This window comes from Taudactylus pleione, unplaced genomic scaffold (genome assembly GCF_031769625.1).
Source record: "Taudactylus pleione unplaced genomic scaffold, aTauple2 ptg000041l, whole genome shotgun sequence".
NCBI classification, from domain to species: Eukaryota; Metazoa; Chordata; class Amphibia; order Anura; family Myobatrachidae; genus Taudactylus; species Taudactylus pleione.
The window spans coordinates 12,049,815-12,070,530 of record NW_028284443.1 but is presented as its reverse complement, the minus strand read 5'-3'; positions in this window follow the sequence as shown (position 1 = coordinate 12,070,530).

Sequence of the window (20,716 nt, the reverse complement as noted above, 5' to 3'; positions counted from 1 at the left end):
ATATTGTTGTCATAATGTGACTGGAATAGCATGGGAGGGAGAGATATGCTGCATGAGATGTGCTGCAGTAGAGGAACACATGGCCTGGGAGGGAGAGATATGCTGCATGAGATGTGCTGCAGGAGTAAAGGAACACATGGCCTGGGAGGGAGAGATATGCTGCATGAGATGTGCTGCAGGAGTAGAGGAACACATGGCCTGGACAGCTGTGTGGGGGAGGAAGGTTCTAGTAGCCCTCGCCTTGTTAACTGTCAATTAGCACTGTAAGGGCTCGTGCTGTAGGCGGGAAATGAGGGACACGAGCTCCTACATTGGCTGTCTCGTGCCTCTGTGATAGGGGTATAAAAGGGAGAGCTGTCACAGCACCAGGAGCTTTAGCAGTTCGCTCCCTCAGAGCTCACCCCCTCAGTGCAGGTGCTGCAGCTATAATCAGCAGCAGCCGTGCACAGGGAGTGTGTGGCTGGAGTGGGAGTCCGGGTCTCACCTTATTAGGTGGCCAGTGTGTGTGACAGCAGCGTCAGGTGGTCAGCTGTGCAGGATCCTGGCAGCCTTGGAGGAGCAGTGCAGTAGGAAGCCAGCAGTGACAGGCTAAGCTCCGCCCTGTTTCCCACTGACCACCAATCACAGCATCACAGTGATGAGTTGGGGGAGTGTACAAACTCAGCAGCAGCAGCAGCAGAAGGGAGTGTCCCTCTCAGCCAATCACAAAGCTGCCTCATCGAGTGGTGAGAGTGAATATTAATTACACCAGCACCACATATACAGAACACAGGAGACAGGGGCTGAGATAGTGCAGGAGAGAACACTAAAGCTGCATACACACACAACGATTTTTTTAATGATTATCGTTAAACGATATCGTTTAACGATAATTGATGGCAAAAATTGTTCACTTTCTGAGTCAAACGATGAACGATTATCGTTCATGCGCGTTCACGTTTGTAGTTTGTCGTTCAGTCAGACTTGTCAACTCAACGATTTTCATTAAGGGAATATGCAAAAATCGTTTGTAGTTCATAAAAATCGTTCATGACATTTAGTAAATTAACAACTTTAGTAAACGATTTTAGTAAATTTTTTCAAGGGAAAAAATCATTTACTAAAATCGTTCATTTAAAAAATCGTTGTGTGTGTATGCAGCTTTAGGCTTATAGCTACATAATAGCTACCATATAACTGCCTGCTTGTGCTAGTAATCCAGAGCTTGGTGACTATACCAAACGTTACTGTTACACTGCCCCTCCGTATAGCCCTGGACTGTAAAATTCATATCTGGACTAAGAGCGCCATCTAGTGACCAAAAGTGGTATAACATCTAACTAACTTTTAATGAACATATCTTACAAAGGAATATAGCTAATGAACTGAAAAAAGGCTACGGGAAGGATACAAAGTTTCACTAAGTCCATGACTTTAATGTTCAGGCTCGGCTCATGAAATAAACTGAAATATTACCTGCACAGAAGCTTCATTTAACTCAATAGATATATATGCATATATATACCCAGTATAAAATATCTACGTACAGCATATGAACACTGATGAAAGACTTTTCAATATTGTAGTTACATGAGCTCATATACAATATACATGTTTGTTACCAGTGTAGATGGATAATTGTTATTGTTGTATTTTCTTTTACTCTTTGTATAAATTCCTATATGAATTATACTGAAGATCGAAGGAAATAAACTAGTATCATATGAGATACACTCAGAGGTTTGTGTAAGTGGTACAATACGTTTAAATTATATATGTTCACCGTACATTTGGAGGTAGGAAGATATTACTGATATTGGTGGGTTTTCCCAAGTAGGCCCATACCTACTACCAATACTTGGGTGGAGGCACTGATATTAGGGTACACCACCAGTATAAAAATTAAAGGTGGATATATATTAGGCACCAAGGTAATTAGTAACCCATATTCCCTTTATAGAGGTAGAGGGGGGTTACACCAGTAATGATGCAGCTTCTCTCGGCTGCGCCGCCACTTTTCCCTGCTGGTAGATCTGTAGCTCCTTGGTGGTCACTGCTTATCCGCACCAGGAGTACTGCAGCTCCCCGTGGCACAGGCACTCTGCTCCCTCCTGCCGGCCATGCTGCGGCTTCCAGTGGTGCAGTTATTCTTTTCCCCACTGCAGACAGTGCTGTTGCGCCCCGCGGCATGGTCACTCTCCTCCCCACTGCTGAAACAGTGCTGCAGGGAGAGGACCTGATCTATGATCGGGAGAAGCCACAGTAATTGAAAATTTGCTCCCCGCGGGCCATGAAATACATGCAGCATACGCCCACTCCTTTAACTACCAAGTGCGTCTCTCTGACACTGATTTTTTTTTTTTTACGAATTAGCTTTATTTTCAGCTTTTCAATAGGAGCTGGCTCTTCTAAAATCTGGTCGCCAGGACGAAAATCTTAGTCGCCATGGGGACCTGGCGCCCGTGATTTGTCGAGCCCTGCTGTAGACAACTATACAGTAGAAATGTATTTACTCCCAAGGTTTATAACTGGAATTTGTAACATTTTACTTTTTGAGGAAGTTTTATTCAGAGTATTATTAATTAAAAGTATAACAAGTGAAATGAAAAGTGTAATGTATTACAATGTGCCACTTCAATAAGCAAAGTCTGAAGTGATAATGGAAGAATTGTTATCGCTGTAACAATTGAAAATGGACAATGCATTTAAAATCAAGATCCTTAAATGAGACGTCATTATTAATGAATGAATGGTTAGGACAAAAGCTCCATTCATATAACATTGAGAATACAAATACTTTAAAAACGAATGCCAAATTAGCCTCCTTAAAAAAGAGCCAAATACAACTCCACTTGCACTGAATTAATAAACTTTCAATTAATAAAGAATGAATGTTGCTTTCATTGATGCAGACACTGACTACATAAACACAATTTGTATTTTAATATTTTCCTTGTGAATGCAGAAATACATTTTATCTGTATAAATATATTAAAAGGACAAGTACCAAATACATACTGTCCTGCAAGGAAATTACTTTATCTGTGTTAGGTCCACAGTTCAGCTGGTTGGACTGGCTTTGACTACTGCCCAACACAAAAATATAATTTTTATTTCTGTAAACGCATTGCTGAAAACTTGCTTGAAGTTCTAACAAATAAAAGCTATTCCTTCTAAATGGAAAGTTCAAACTAGGCTGTTAAATATGTTTTTTGGTTTCTCCCCTTTAACATTACAAGCGGGCATTCTGCTCATTAATATTTTAAAGTGAAAAATGTTGGATCAGGTTTTAAATTTAGGGCAGCACAGACGGTGTAATGGTTAGCATTACAGCCTCACAGCACTGAGGTCATTGGTTCGATTCCCACCACGGCCCTATCTGTGCAGAGTTTGTATATTCTCCCTGTGCTTGCGTGGGTTTCCTCCTGGTGCTCCGGTTTCCTCCCACACTCCAAAAATATAATGGTAGGTTAATTGGCTCCCAACAGAAAACTAACCCTAGTGTGTATGTGTGTGAGCATGTGATAAGGAATATAGAGTGTAAGCTCCCAAATATTCTCTGTAAAGCGCTGCGGAATATGTGTGCCCTATATAAATAACTGGTAATAATAATACAATAAAATATTATATATAAGGACTGGACTTAAGGCTGTTATGTTCTTTTTGTGATATGTCTTGACAAAGGCTCCAGTGAGGGCGAAACGTCGACTACAAGATGGTTTGAAATGTATAATATATTATCAGTTTAGTTGGACACCTGGTGAGTGCCCTCATTTTGGATTTATTAATTGGAACCTGTGATAAGGTCCTAAATAGAGGAGCACCCGTCGTATTAATACGGATGCGAGTGCAGACTTATCTACAGATGGGTCCACATACATTTACCTCCTTGTGCACTAAACAGCCCTTCTAGTCATGCCATTCGTGACTCTGTAGCGCTAAGCGTCTCTTCATGCGACTTTTTACCTTGAAATGCGTCTTATTCGCATATTAGCACAATCAGCTTCTGCTGATTAAAATGATATGCAGCATGCCTATGTTCTGTGAGTGACTTTGGGTGTAACTGCAACAGAACATATGCATGCTGCATATCATTTTAATCTGCAGAAGCTGCTTGTGCTAACGCATTTGATGGTAAAAAGTAGCACGAAAAGACGCTCAGCACTACAGAGTCACATGGAGCTCCCGCGTTATGTGTGGCGCGACTTGTAGCACACGGAGGCTAGATGTATGTGGACACATCTGTATATATAGAAAAAAGGGAATGGCACTCAGGGTTTCAAAGTGTTTATATGCAAAAACACCACTTCGATACATAAAACTCAACGTATACTAATAAACCTCTATCTTTGGTTTACTATTGGTCCCGAGAGAGGGATAGTAAAATCTCGATCTATCTCTATATATCTCTCTCTCTCTATCTATATCTACATATACACATACATACATACATACATACAGTGGTGGCCAAAATTGCAGACACTTTTTGAAATTTGAATGTTTTTCAACTTCGAATGCTTATAACAACGGTTACACTTCATGCAGTGCAATGAGTGATATATCAAATGAAAGGAAATTTAATACTGAATTAAACACAAACAGAGGTCAAATATTTGCGTTACAAGGGAAATTATGCAGTGAAAACAACACAAAGGGCTCCATTTACTACAATCCGCATTTTGAATGCAGATTGTAGTGTGATATTACCAGGCAATTTCAAAGGGATTTACTAAAAATCCCTTTCAGGGACAGCGCTTGCGATAAAGCTCTGGGGGTCATTCAGACCCGTTCACGAGCGGCAGGACGCTCGCAAGCGGGTCGATGTTCCCCATTGCGCATGTGCACGACGGAGGGAGCTCCGTCGTGCGCATGCGCGAGACCCGGTGAGCGACGGGCTCACCATCGCACCGGGTCTCGCACCAAAGGGGGCGTGCCTGCCAGACGGAGGCGTTCCCATGGGAACGCCTACCGTTTCAAGCCAGCCCCACTGACATCACTAGTGATGTCAGTGGGAGTGATTTTGGCTCTGATAGAGCCAAAATCACTCCAGGGCTTGCGGCAGCGAGACCCTACCGCAGGGTCTCCGTCGCAAGCCCGATGGTCGCGATGGTCAAGACCATCGCGACCATTATCATGGACGCTCGCTATAGCTGTGGGTGGTAACCCACAGCTATGCGAGCGTCCATGAGGATGCTCCAAAAAAAGGTAGGAGGGCCCTGATTCAGAGCGAGCGCTCTGGTCAGAGCGTTCAGCTCTGAATCAGGCCCTCTGTCCCTGCGAATCTCCTCCGCACTTATCACAGTATTTTCGCAAAAAATAACGTGACAAATAAAGATCAAAAGGAAGGCAAAAAATATATGGATGGATGAACCAACAGGTTAGAACAGCCACGATATCTCAATCAAATACATGTCAAAAAAACTTCATATATCTTAAAGAAAAATTCTCTTTAGGCGGCAGGGTGTCCAAAAAGTGTATCCAATAAGCCTCCCATTTTGGGAGGTATGCACCACAATCACCTACTCTGGAAGGAGGGGGGAGCCAATCTATAATCATACATCTAAAAAGGCACACATCCACTTGCAGACATCAAAACGACTGCATGATTATGACATTGTAATCATGCAGTCGTTTGTCAGTCTGTGCTGTGTCTACACTGAACGTTCAGTGAAGGCACATCAATCATCCACTACCATGCTGAACCTGACGTTATAGTTAGGTTATACAGCATTTTCGTGCGATGATTGATGACGGAAACTACCAGCATCGCTGGTCTTTTCTGACATTAAAGTGCACGATTACTGAGCGATTGCACAATTACAATATCGTAATCGTGCAATCGCTCAGTATTATTGCTAAATGGATGTGTGCCTTAAGAGTAGCTAAATATTTCATCTGTAAAAAATGAGCCGCTATGGGCTTGTCAGTTTAATTAATGGCAAAATCGAAGCGTATGGATGATCTGTGCTGATTCATCCTCTCTCTGAAAGTCCTCACTGTCTTGCCGACGTACATCAGACCACCGTGACACACCAGATAATAGACTCCATGGTCCAGTAAGCATGTTAGATGGTGCCTCAAAGGAATCCTTGTGATATTGTGAGGGTGAAATATATATTTCCCCGTGATCAGCGACCTGCATGTAATACAACTCAGGCATTTAAAGCAGCCAATATGCTTGTGCAGCCATCCAGTATCAAAAGCTGGACTTGGGTTCAAATCAGGTCTTAAATAGCAAATCTTTCATGTTGCATCCTCTCTTTACGCTGAGAAATGGTGGTTTATCACCCACCTTATTAACTTTAGGATCAGTGCTGATGATTAACCAATTTTTTTATTGATCTCTCAACATTATTAAGATTAGTGTTGCATCTAGTCTTGTGTATGAAACAATGAGACCTTGCACCCACCCTGCGATCATCTTGCCCTTCAGTATGAATCCTTCTGCTTTACTTAAACACCGGAGAACATTGGTCTTATATTCTCTTTCAAGAAGCGTGTTTTACAGTCTTCCAATTGGGCATTATTCGGTTTCACCCTGAGGAATTGAGACACAGGTAAATTTGATTTTATTTTGTCAGGGTGATGGCTTGTTGCCCACAGCAAAGTGTTCCTGTCTGTGGGCTTAAGGAATAAAGTATACTCCAGGCATGGTGGCTTATTAAACACAGTCACATCCAAAAAATAAGAGTTATGGTAGACTTGCCTAAATAACTCCTTTTCCTCGAGGTCCATAGGGTCCACAAGGATACCATGGGGATATTATGGTTGAAGACCAGGCACCAAACAAACAGTTAAAGCTTCAGCACCCAGGATGCCCCGGGGTCCTCCTCCATATATACCCCACCCCTAGCCAGAGGACTTCAGTTTAGTTAACAAGCCCCAAGGAAGGAGATGGAAAGAGAAGGAAGAGAAATCATACACCAGAAACACACACAAAATAATGAGGGAATCTGTGACCAAAAGAAAATACTTACTGATGCAGGCAGGTGCGTCAGGGTGGGTGCCCTGTGGACCCTATGAACCTTGAAGAAAAGCATTTATCTAGGCAAGTCTATCATAACTCTTATTTTCTTCTTCAGGGTCCATAGGGATCCACGGGGATGTACTAAAGCAGTTCCCCTAGGATGGGGGACCCTCCTGAGCAGAAAGGAGAACTGGTCACCCAAAGCTAGCATCCTGAGAGGCAAAAGTATCAAAGGCATAAAACCTAAGAAAAGTGTGGACAGAAGACCACGTGGCTGCCTTGCACAATTGTTCAGCAGACACACCACGGCTAAATGCCCACGATGGTCCTACAGACCGAGTAGAATGTGCTGTCACCGTGTTTAGGACAGGGAGATCAGCCTATGTGTACACCTGAGAAGTAGTCATGCGTAGCCATCTCGCCAGAGTCTGATTATTAGCTGGCCATACTAGTTTGTGAAAACCATATAATACAGTTTATACGCTCCAAATGGATATGGAGGAGAGCACAAACTACATCCAGGGAGATTTCACCTACAGAAAGATCTGGAGTGTGAAAAGCTGGAACAACAATTTATTCATCCACATGAAAATGGGACACTACCTTAGAAAGGTAACTCTCCCTAGTACAAAGAACAGCTTTATCCTGGTGAAAAATCAAGAATGGGGAGCGACAAGAAAGGGCTGCCAAATCAGAGACTCTGCGTGCAGAAGAGATAGTGAGAAGAAAAAGTGTCTTTGCTGTCAACCATTTCGAACCTACAGAGTGCAAGGGTTCAAATGGGGAAGCATGTAGCCCCTTAAGAACCAAAAACAAAATCGCACGGTTCTACCAGTGGAACAAAAGGAGGCTGAACTTGCAGAAGTCCCTGTAAAAAAAATTCTAATATCTGGTAATGAGGCAGTCTTCCTCTGGAACCAGACTGACAGTGCAGAAACCTGCACTTTCAAATTGGCCAGGTGGAGACCACGGTCTAAAACTGCCTGAAGAAAAGCCAGTATCCTGGAAATCCTGAACACCTTAGGATCATACTTTCTGTGGGCACACCACTAACCAAAAGAATGCCAAACCCTGAGGGCAGAAACAGGCTTTTGTGCCCTAAGCATGGTCTGAATTACAGAACTGGAAAAACACTTTCATCTTAAGAGCAAAGATTCAAGAGCCACACCATCAAAGCCAGACGAGGTAAAACCGGATGCCGGCGGGGACCCTGCATTATCAGATACTGCCACCGAGGAAGAGGATACAGACTGTCGATTCTGTATGTCAGTGAACCTATGACGTCTGGGCCAAGCCGGAGCTACCAGTATTACTGTTCCGCCTTCTTGCTTGAATATCCTGAGGACTCTTGGGAGGAGGGAAATCGGAGGAAAGAGATATGCCAGTTTGAAGTCCCATCTTACTGCCAGTGCGTCCACAAAGGCTGCTGATTGGTCTCTGGACCTGGACCCATACCTTGTGACGCCATGAGATCTATGGCAGGCTCCTATTGTTTACCAGAAGCTGAAACACTCCCGGATGGAGACCACTCTCCAGCGTGTATGTCCTGGCGACTTAGTAAGTCCACTTCCCAATTGAGTACTCCCGGTATGAATATTGCAGTGAATGCCAGAAGATGACGTTCTGCCCAAATCAGAACCCTTGTCACCTCTTTCATGGCTGCATAACTTCTTGTGCATCCCTGATGATTGAGGTAGGCCACTGTTGTCACACTGGATCTGGACTGGCTTGCCCTGAAGCAGGTCCTGTGCCCTGACAAGTGATTTGTATACTGCTCGCAGTTCTAGAATGTTTATTGGCATATGACCTCCTGATTTGTCCATCTTCCCTGAAAGGTGTGATGACCTGTCACTGCTCCCCATCCGCGAAGACTGGAGTCTGTGGTGAGCAGTACCCAATTTGGAATCCAGAATGGGCGCCCTTTGTTCAGATGATCCTTTCTCAGCTACCACAGGAGGGAGTGACGAACCTCTGGAGTAAGACGGATCCTCTGGAACTTTATTTGATGATACTGTCCGTTCCACTTGGAGAGAATCAATCTTTGCAGATGCCTGGAATGGAATTGAGCATACCACACCATCTGCTGTGTTGGAGAAAGTGAGGAATCCTTCCAATTGATGACCCAGCCGTACGTTTGTAAGCAGGTTATGGTCAGTTGAAGATGGTTTGTAAAACAATCGAGCTGTGCCATTATCAGAAGGTCATCCAGATATGGCAAATTCTGACTCCCTGACGCCTTAGATAGGCCATCATGACTGCCATTATTTTGGTAAATACCCGGGGAGCTGTAGATAGGCCAAAGGGTAGAGCCTGAAATTGGTAATGTTGCTGTATAACAGCAAACCGTAAAAATTGCTGGTGGGATGGAATAATAGGAACACCCAGATATGCATCCTGAATGTCCAGGGAAACCATGTAATCCCCCAGCTCCATTGCCAAAATAATTCATCGGAGAGTTTCCATACGAAACTTGGGTACATGGATAAAACGGTTGAGGGTTTTCAGAATTAGTATAGGGCGATAAGCCCCATTCAGTTTCTGAACCAGAAATAGATTGGAATAATAACCCCTTCTCTGTTGCGACACAGGAACTGGGACTATTACGCCCGCCTGCAGCAGGAAATGAATGGCTTCCTGAAAAGCCAAAAGGCCTTGACCGCATCTGATGGGAGAACTGTGCAAAAAAACTTCTGGGGAGGATGCCTCTTGAAAGTGAGGGCATACCCCTGAGAGACCACTTCTCGGACCCAGGCATCTGTTGTTGTTTGATGACAACAATCTGTAAACTGAAGAAGTCGGCCTCCCACCCTGGGATCCACCAGGAGGATTCCCACCCCATCAGGTAGAGGGTTTGTTATCCAGTTTAGAAGCGGGACATCTTGCCGGCCCTAACCTCTTTGGTTTTTGCAAAATATCAAGGCGACCAACTGATGCCTTAGAGGAAGGCTGTTCCCTTGCTCGTCCCTAAGAACCGAAAAGAAACCTGTCTAAACTTTATAGTTGCCGTAGATGTCAGACCTGCTGATTTGGAAGCTGCCAGAGTAGCTATTTTATCCAACTCTGTACAAAATGTAATTTTACATAGAAAGGTAATACCTCTAGTGCCCTCTTTGATCCTGTATCAGCTTTCCAGAATCTTAACCAAAGGGCCCTGTGTGCCACTATTGAAGCCGCTGATGCTTTAGAAGCTAAAATGCCAGCATCTACAGCAGGTCCTCCCAGATAGGAAGCCACTTCCTGTATATGAGAAATATACATCATCTGTTCTCTGGTAGCATTTGGTAAAGAATTTTCCAATGCTCCCATCCATTCTTCAACCGCTTTGACTACCCAGGCTCCAGACATAGCTGGACGAGTAACCACTCCAGATGATGAAAAAATAAATTTTAAGACACGCCTCAATCTTTTTATCCGTGGAATCCTTCAGGTAAGATGCCGACTAAATAGGCAATGTAGCATTTTTTCTATCAAATGCATTACATGAGCATCCGCAGTAGGAGGTACCTCCCACTTAGCACATACAGAAGCAGGGAAAGGATACAACGATGTTATGCTCTTATTCGCATAAAAATATTTGCAGGGTTACCCCAAGCTCAGTGAGCTGTTCAGATTCTGGAAACTCAGTTTTGATCACCTTTTGATGGTGTTTAAACACTGGAGCCTTCTTACGGTGAGCTGGTTCATTATCCTGAATGTCTAGGATTGATATAACCGCCCTCACCAAAGGAGGAACATCCAATTTGAACGGATGGTCGTCCTCCCCCGAGCTAGACCTTGGAGAGGAACCTTGTGAATCATCTGAATCCTCTGACGATGTATCTGAATCCAAATGTTGAGTAGACTGATAAAAAGCGAACTTGCGCTTAGGCGCCTTAGTAACTACCAGTCTGTTATCAACATTAGACAGTGCCATACCCTGACTAGAATGGCCATAACCATCCTTCCAGGAAGGATGCATAGGAGGTGCAAACATAGCATGCTGTGGACATCCCATCCAAGGAGGCATAGTGGGAGCAACCATATGATCCACAAACTGCTTTATTACCTGGGACAAAGAGGATACCCCAGAAGGCTCTTATCCAGTGACAGGTAAACTGGACTAGTTTGGTGGCTCTTTACGCCAGCCAACACACAAACCATCCTGAGGGGACAAATAAGCCGTACATGACTTACATGAAACCAGTACAAAGGGCTCCCCCTCCTGTATACCTTTATATTTTGACATGTTCAAAATAATCACAATGTTATGCGACAGCCTTCACAAAAACGTAATAAAATTGTAGAACTCAGAAAACAACCTCCACCCCAAAAGGATGGAGAGAAAAACAGGGATAGTTATAATTGACACAGAAATAAAATAGTGTCAATACAGCAGCTAGCAAATAGTCACATACAATGCATATGTAATATAATTACAATCGACTTTAAATCAACTACACAGACACAAGGGAGTGGTAGAATATAGAGCACTATATACCTTAACCAAGGGGAGATTTATACAGGGAGACTGACCCAAACCCTCCTGAGACCAACAGCTACAGGGCGCAAGGAGCGTGGACTGTGAGCATCTCATATACACGTGGAGGGTAGGCGAAGCAACCCAGACGTGCAAAACCCTTCGTAGAGACTGCGTCTGGGTCGGAGCTGCCTGGGGAGAGCCTACCTACCCTAGGCTGCCTTAGCCAGCCGGGTATGCTGGCCTCGTGGCAGCAGAAGCGTCTGCTGCCGATCCCCGGTGGCAGACGATAAGGCCCCGGTGGTGTAGTTAGGACGCGGACAATCCCGGGCCATAAGAGCAGCGGCTTCTGGTGCATCTCTGACACCAGAAGCAAGGACTGCCACACGCGATTCCCCGTAAGCAGGGAATTGCCTTACCTGACATCTCCATACATCCGGTTGCAGTCCAGGTCGCAGCATAGTGGCTTGCAAGCTTAACCTCGACCCGCTGAAATTACCAGCCCAGTTCTGGTGTTGCGGGCCGGTGGAGGTAGATGGAGTCGCAGTATTATGCATCCTAACTCAGACGCTTAGTACTGCCAACCCCAAAAAATAACATAAAAGCTTACTACTGCCAGAGCAGTCCCGTTACAAAGGTGCATCCTGATCCTGCCGCACAAAACAAACAACTGAAGCTAGGGGTGGGGTATATATGGAGGAGAACTCTGGGGAATCCTGGGAGCTGAAACTTTAACTGTTTGGTGCCTGGTCCCCAACCATAATATCCCCATGGTATACCTATGGACCCTGAAGAAGAAAATGGATGGATTCATGGTTAGCAGATGCCGTGAATCTGATGGGGCTTTCTAAGCTGTTTAGTTCATTTACCATCATAAAAAATTAATCAATCACAAACCCTCTCCAAATAATGAAGAGGTGATCAATAAATAGTTTAAAATATACTATCTTGTCAGCATAATTATTTTAAATATGCTCCTTTTTATATTTCTACATGTACAAATTCACGAAACCTTGCGCCAAATTGGAGCCCATTGCGATCCCCGCGATTTGCACATAGTACCAGTCCTGGTATTGGAAATAATTACAAGTACAATACATATCAACTCAAGAATAAATTCATTAGGTGGCCTGGTTTGCCTGTTTAACCACAGCAATACCATCCTCGTGGGGAACTACAGTATACAACGAGGATACGTCCATGGTCGCGAGTATACAATCCGCAGACATATCATCAATCAATAACAGGCCCCCCAGGAAGTCATCAGTATCACGGGTATAGCTCTCCATTGATTTTACACAAGGCTGGAGAAATAAATCAAAAGGATTGGGCCAAAGGCTGTAAAATGGACCCAGGTGCAGTAAAAAAAAATGGGTCTTCCTGGGGAGTTTGTTAAGAGACTTGTGGACCTTTGGGAGGGTGTAGATCACAGGACAGATGGGAGGTGCAACAGAGAGAAATGCAAAAATGTTCTCGTCAATCCAAGAATTATGTAAAGTAGTTTCTAACAATGTATCAACTTCTTAATCCTATGTATGGATCCACTAACTGATCTTATTTCATGGCCATAGTCTACAAAGTCTTGCACTACAACTGCCCCTCCTTTGTTAGCGTTCCTGATAACAATAGAGGTATTCTTTCTTAACCCTCTCAGAGCTGATTTTTCTTCCCTGGAAAGATTGTCAAAATTGGCATTCCCCCTAGAGTCTCCCTGTTTATTCTCTTAGTCAATAATTCTTAAAAAAGTTTTTAAACTAGCATTAGATGACAAGGGGTCAAAAGTATTGTTTTTTTTAAGGGTGTAACAAGTTTTCTTTTTTAGAAATTGAGGTCGTTTTTTTATCAATGAATTCTGAGAGGATGTCGAAGAGGCTTCAGAGGGGGGAAGGTTATCAGTGAATTTGGAGTCAAAAGAGGAATAGAAGGAGTAAAGCTGGGCATCCACTATACAATTTTCTGTCAGATATCTGCCCAATCTGGCTGGTTGGAATGAAAACCTGGTAATGTATGGAAGCAAATGACAATATAAAATGTTTACCAGACTAAAATGGTTTCCAAATCCAGTATGATCACAGTCAATATAAATATCTATAACCCCAATTCACAGTTGAGCGGCCACGTTTGTTGGCATGTCCGTTAGCAAATAGCCAGCTTCAATGTGCAGAGGGGAGTAAGGTAAGAGTCTTAACTGGGGACCATGAGAACACTGGGAAACAGTTAATCTGGTGCCAGAGATTTAATAGTCTATTTTGATTAATTTTGTGCTCGTGATCATGAATATGCCATGTTTATTTTTCAATTGACTAGTTTTTGAGATATGTATGTCTTTCATTTTATGAAAAATTAAATTAAACAAACAATGTTAAAAATAGTTAGAGATTTTTTTATTCTGATTAAATTTGATTCGTAAAATGTTATAAAAAGACACAGGAAAATTACATACATAAGTGTTAGGAAGCTATGAGAACCGTTTTTTGTAGGATTTTCTTTTGTATTCTTGTGCAGGCTGTCCCTCTGCAGACTCAAATAGTAATCGGCCATCATGTGATGATCCCACCTTCCTTCATATCTTTCTTCCATTACTTGAATATCCTGGTGGAACCATTCACACTGTTATTCGCTTAAATCTCTTAGATTGGACGGAAAGTGATCTAATTGGCTGTACAAAAAAAATTTACTTTAATACTCATGTTGGCACTTACTTTCTCAAAACATTTTAGCATGTTGTAGACTAATTCATGATAGTTGTCTGCCTTGTGATTGCCTAAAAAACTTTGAATGACACATAAAACTCAACCATGCTTTAGATTCAGTTTCAGTCATCTATGTGGTAAAATTTGGATCCTTCACCAGTTTCCGTATCTGTGGGCCGTCAAAAATTCCTGACTTTAATTTTTCAATACTAAGAGATGGAAATGTTCGACAAATATACGTGAAACAATCGCCTGACTTGTCCAATGCTTTTACAAATTGTTTCATTAAACCCAGTTTGATATGGAGAGGCGGCAGTATGATTTTTTTCCTGTCAGTTAAGGGCTCATGAATGATGTTGGCTTCTTCTACAGTTATAATTTATCTTGGAGGCCATACTGTTTGCTGCCAGTGCTTTTGTTTTTCACGACTATCCCATAAGCATACGTGACAAGGATACTTATCACATATCCACTTTGCTGCCCAAGAAGAAAGTTTACCATTTTTAAATCGACACAAACAAATCACTGATGCTGAGAATAAGCCATTTTGTCTTAGACTAACTTGATATTTTCATACTGTTCTTTTAGTTTTGTTGAATGATCATTAGGAATCAACGCAAATTTATTCCCATTGTGCATTAACCACTTAACTGACGATTTTTTACCGGCAAAACCGGTCAGAAATTGTCGGTTTTTTTTTTTCATTTAACATAGTTTAAAAAGTATTTTTAAAAGGTTTTTAAATATTTTATATAAAAAAATAATATATATATATGCCTAGGGGGTGTCTCGTACATCCCTTGTGTTCCTAAGCCCCCATTATAAAATTTCTTCCCACCCCCCATCAGTAGTGTAATATTTTTAAATTATTATTTTAAGCCCCCCTCCCCTCCAGATTTTATCCCACCTTAACACCCACATACACGACACCTACTCCCTGGAACCATATACATCCACCCCCCCTTCCCTGCAGCCACATGCAGACAGCAACAGAGATTCTGCATAGGGGTGGCTATCGGTGGGTTAACCATTGATGGTTAACCATCTATGGAGTGAAAAAATAATCAACCATCGATGGCTTTACCCACCGATGGCCATCACTTTTTTGTCAGGGGAGGCTGATGATCAGTCCCCCCTGCTGAATGAAGCATGCTTGAAGGTACAGTATATGAAGGGAAAGAACAGCGCTGGCTGGGGGGGGGGCGGTGCGCTACCTTCAACGGTGGCTGCTGCTCCTCCATGCAGCCACTGGGTATATGCAGGGGGACGGGGGCTGGCTTCTCCGGCGGCTGAGCACTATGAGGGCGGCGCTACCTTCACCGGCGGCTGCTGCTCCTCCATGCAGCCACCGGGTATATGCAGGGGGACGGGGGCTGGCTTCTCCGGCGGCTCAGCACTCTGGAGCCGCTGGGGTATAAACAGGGAGGGAGGCGGTGCTATCTTCCCCAGCAGCTGCTGCTCCCTGCAGCTGCCGGGTAAATGCAGGGAAAGGACTGGCTTCCCCGGCGGTTCGAATCTCTGGAGCTGCCGGGGAATAAATATAAAGGGGGGAACGACGCTGGCTTCCCGGCGGCTGCTGCTCTGATTGGCTGCCGAGGAATACACAGGGAGAGACGGGGCAGCACTGACTTCCCCGGTGGCTGCTCTTCTCTGTAGCCACAGGGTACCCGATCACTGTAGCTGATCGGGAAATACAGAAGGGGGAGCAGCTGGTGTAGAGGGACCAAAAAGTCCCTCTGACATAGGCGGCTGCGGGAAGATTAGTTTCCCGCAGCCGTCTAGTGGGCATTTCTGACTGGTCGTATCAGATACGACCATGTCAGGGAAAGCCCAGTCTGGTATGGTCGTATCTGATACAATGCCAGGCAAGTGGTTAATACGCATTTTAAGCTCCTTATAGAACTATCCAAAAAGACCCGCCAGTCTTCAGCTTGATATTCTGGTAAGCCCATCATCTGGAGAAGTTCCGGAATATTGTTGCAATACACAAGATTGTTATCTTGGCTAAAGAACGGCAGTATGGCTTGCTCTCTATTTCGATATGACGTTATAGTAACATCCGGCTGAAGACAGTTCTTTTCTTGAAGTCTGGATGCTAAAATCTCAGCTCCTTTTTTCGATAAATTCAAGCCACAAATTAAATAGTTTAGTTACTTTTGAGAAAATTTGTTTGGAGTAGAGAAACTTTCTTCAAACTCACTTTCATCTGTGTTGTCACTTGCACTGGACATCATCACATTCAACTTCGCACAAATAACAATGATGGTACAGGTAAATCTTCGCTGATGTCGTATCGGTTGTTTTGCAGAATTCATACTTGGGTATTTCCATTTGCGTTTCTTAAGACGATTCATACCCTTCACATTTACAGCACAAAAATAGCAGTCACTCAAGTGATCTTTTGGCTCACACCACATCATAGGTATGCTGAAATTAAGTCCTTTTTGATCACCTTTAGTCCAATTGCAGAGTGATTCCACGCAGATTTTACAAACTTTATGAGACACCCAAATCTTGTCTTGATGGCTTATGTGACATCCAAAATAAGCCTGATACGCTTGTTTTACGAATATAGTTACATGTTTTCTTTCTTTTGCAACACTATATTTGCCACAAATATAACATAAAACATCAGCGTTGTTAGTGCACAGTCTCAGAGAAGAACTCATTTTAACAGCAAAAACGTTTTGTTTTACACATTCAGTGCTAACTCCCAACAAAAGCCAAGGACATCTGAACAAAACAAGCCCAAACTGTGAGAAATTGGTTGTGGTGGGACAGAGAGAGGGCCAAACAAAGGAACAGGAGGTGTGCTAACTGCGCCACTCTGTCCTCTCAGTTACTCCTCTCTGTATGCTGGGAGGAGGCGTGGCTGTGGTCTGAGAATGTCCCAGCAGTGCACTGCCACGCCTCCTCCCAGCGTTTTAGAGATTAGAATGTGTTGTGTCTCAAACGTGACTACCAGGTACATTATCGCATATAAAGCAAATTCTTGTTGTTGTTGAAAGAGGGGAGTTGTTAAAAAAGCAAAACTAAGTTGATTCTGTTAAGTAAAGTAAGTCTAGACTAGTAAGGTTCTTCAAATGGAGAAAATAATTGATTTTTATAATTTATCATTAATTTGAAACTGGAGCCAATTCAGCTATAGCGAAAATCTAATGCGAAAATAGGACGTGCGAGCACTCTCAAACCGATCTTAAATCTTTGGCAAGAAAAATAAATATATATTTTTTCCCCAGTGTGATGAGTAGGGGTATGTGTGCTGTTATATAAGCCATCAGTGTGGTTACTTTACCCAGCTACAGCTCCACTGCTCCTTCACTCTCCCAGCTTCATGCTGCACCAGCAGCTATGTCTCAGAGCGCGGTTCACTGTGTTTCCACTCCTCCGGCTGTGCATATAGCAGACGCCGCTTGCTCAGGCTGATGTTCCGCTGGTGGCGAATTATAGCAAATCCCAATAGCCACACTAGAGAGTTATAGATAGGTGTCCACCCTATAGTCCTTGAAGAGTTTTCTTTCCATAATATATTACATTAATTGAGTTATGTTTTGCAACATTGTTGAAATTTATATTCTGTTTACAGGTGCTTTAAATGATTGGAGGGAATGTTTGTCCCTTTCTTTTTAAAATACTGTGATTGATTTTAATGAGTATTAAACGATTGCTTGAAACTGAGTTAATTATATGCTTTTATATTTGAATATTGGAGTACAGGCGCTCTACTATTATTTGCGTTTGAAGCAATTCATTTGCTTTAAGGGAATTGGTAGAGGTGGTGCACTAAAACATTTCTTATGTGTATGACAGTTTGTAAGAGGTCACAATACTGATACACTGGTCAACAAAAAGGATGTTGTTAATTAAGATAAAATAACTCTACCTTAGTCTACTCCAGAGATGGGGAACCTCAGGCCCAGGGGCCGTATAAGGCCCCCGGAATCATTTGGTCTGACCTTCGGAGCTTTTTTCTGCTAGCCTCAATTGGCTAGCAGGGTGCCTAGAATAGTACCCTGCAGGAAAAATCTATGCAGCAGTGCCGCCAGGAGTGTCCTTAGGACGCTTCAGACGGTCACACAGCTGCCCTTACAGCTCCCGGAGCATCCTCAGGATGATTGTGGCCCTGTCCCTGTGTGACATCACACGGAGGGGGTGTGGCCTGCACCAGGCCCGCAAATGTTATATATATCAAAATGGCTCTTGGCAGAAAAAAGGTTCCCCACCCCATGTCTATTCTGTCCAGAAGTCGTGTAGTTTGCTTACATTCAACTGTGCAAAAATAATCTTTACTGCAATTGTATTTGTAAGAGGGGGTGTATTTTGAAATTTTTTTTACTTAACTACAGCATTTACGAGGGTTGTTCAAGTAATGCCTAAACGCTCATAACTCTGACAAAGTTTCAAATAAATATTGCATTTTATTTCAGTTTGTAGTTTAATATGTCTGCTAGCTATATATGTATTTTTGTTTAGGTAGTCCAAGAAATACCATGGAATCCAAGACGAAACAAAGAGCAGTCATTGAATTTCTGGAAAAAGAAGGCTGCAGTGCTACAGAAATCCACAGAAGACTGAAAAAAAGTGTACGGTGAGCGTACAATTGACTATAGCAATGTCAGAAGGTGGATGAAGCGTTTTCGATCAGGAGAATCGTCCGTGTGCAACAAACCTCGTGGTGGCAGACCACCAACTGCAGTGACAGCAGAGAACCGACACAAAGTCGATGCCGTGATTCAGAAAGACCATTGTGTGACCATCAGAGATGTCAGTGATGAACTTGAATGTAGCCATGGCACTGTAAAAACACTAATCAATGATTTGGGATATCGTAAAGTGTGTGCCAAATGGGTTCCAAAGCAATTAACCAGGGATCATAAGGCCCAGAGGGTGGAAGTGTGCAATGACCTTTTGACCAACTTTGAAGTCAACCCTGGGACGTTTTTGGAAAATGTCATTACAGGAGACGAGACCTGGGTATTCCTTTATGAACCAGAAACAAAGGCCCAATCAAAACAATGGAAACACCCAAGTTCACCTAGGCCAAAAAAGTTTAAATTACAGCGATCAGTAAACAAAGTCATGGCCACATTCTTCTGGGATTGTCGAGGTGTTATTCTCATCGATTACTTGGAACCAAACCAATCAATCAACAGTGATCGATACATTATTACACTTAAGAAGCTGAAAGAAGCCATCCGCAATAAAAGGTCTATAATTCCACTGTCAAATGTCATCTTGCACCACAACAATGCCAGACCTCACACTTCGATGGCAACATCTGCGGCCATTGCCAAAATGGGGAGGGCAATAATGCCACATCCACCATACAGTCCTGTTTTGCCCCTTCTGACTTTCATCTGTTTGGCCCTTTCAAATACTGTCTCCGGGGTCAACATTTTGAAGACATAGAGGTTGTTAAAAACGCCATACGTTCCCGGGTCAAACACCAACCACTGGAATTTTTCCAAAGTGGATTCACAGCTTGGGTTGAGAGGTGGAGAAAATGTTTGAGGGCAGATGGTGAATTTTTTGAGTAGAATCATTATGTTACTAAGACTTCAAGGTATTTTACTGCAAATTTTGTATCTATAATAAAATTTGAGTTGTGAGCATTTAGGCATTACTTTTTGAACAACCCTCGTATTTTGGCCAAAAATATTGCTTTCTATCATTTTTCACTGTTATATAAAATTTTCATTAACAGCCATGTGACACAATTTAAAAACTCCAAACACTTTGATTATGGCCACTAACAGTCATTTGTTAGCCTATATTACCTTTTCTTGGGGGACAGCTGATTTTCCCATTTACTCCTGTACTTTTTGCCGGTCATCCCTGCAAGAATTATCGTGAGAATGTGTACTAGCGTCTTTTGCAATAGGATTGCCTGAAAAGCGGGAGTGTGTATACATGCGAAAAGTGACATTCGGGAAAATGGTGCAGTAAGTTTCCATCTGCAAAAACGTACCGTTTTCACGTCTAATAGAATATGGCCCTATGCTGTACTTACCTTTTCACACAATAATTGTAAATGTCTCATACTTCGTTTTGTTGTTTGATTATACTATAATAAAGTAAAACCTTTATGGGTTATGTTTCGCAAAATTAAGTTAGAAAATACTGCAATAGAGTAACGTCTAGATGACTTAATTATAGCCTTAGATGTAAAGCACAAATTTGAAAGAGGGTGTACATTCTATTTCACATGACTGTAAGTTATGTGCTTGAGGAACCACATTTTAATTAGAAGAAAAGAAACAGCTAAGGGGAATGCACACTAAAGTTCAATGTGCTATTTTAAAAGGGGCTGAAGTTAAGCATGCATGCTAATGAGAATGAACAGGATATTTTTTCCGCATAGGACAATATTCTCCATGGCTGCCTTGATTCTGGTTTAGGGCACAATAGCACATACATGTCTATGTGCACACACACACACACAAAAAAAGATGCACTCAGCATTTAATTAATTAGAGGTCCTGGGCAGATGTGAAAACTGTTAAGCAGAAGTTACATGGCTCTTTATGCCTACTTTAACATTTAAAATAGAGTAATGTGATTTTATAGGTTTGCCCTGGGTTTAAGCACTATAAAAGTTATATTTACTAAAGTGCAGTTTTT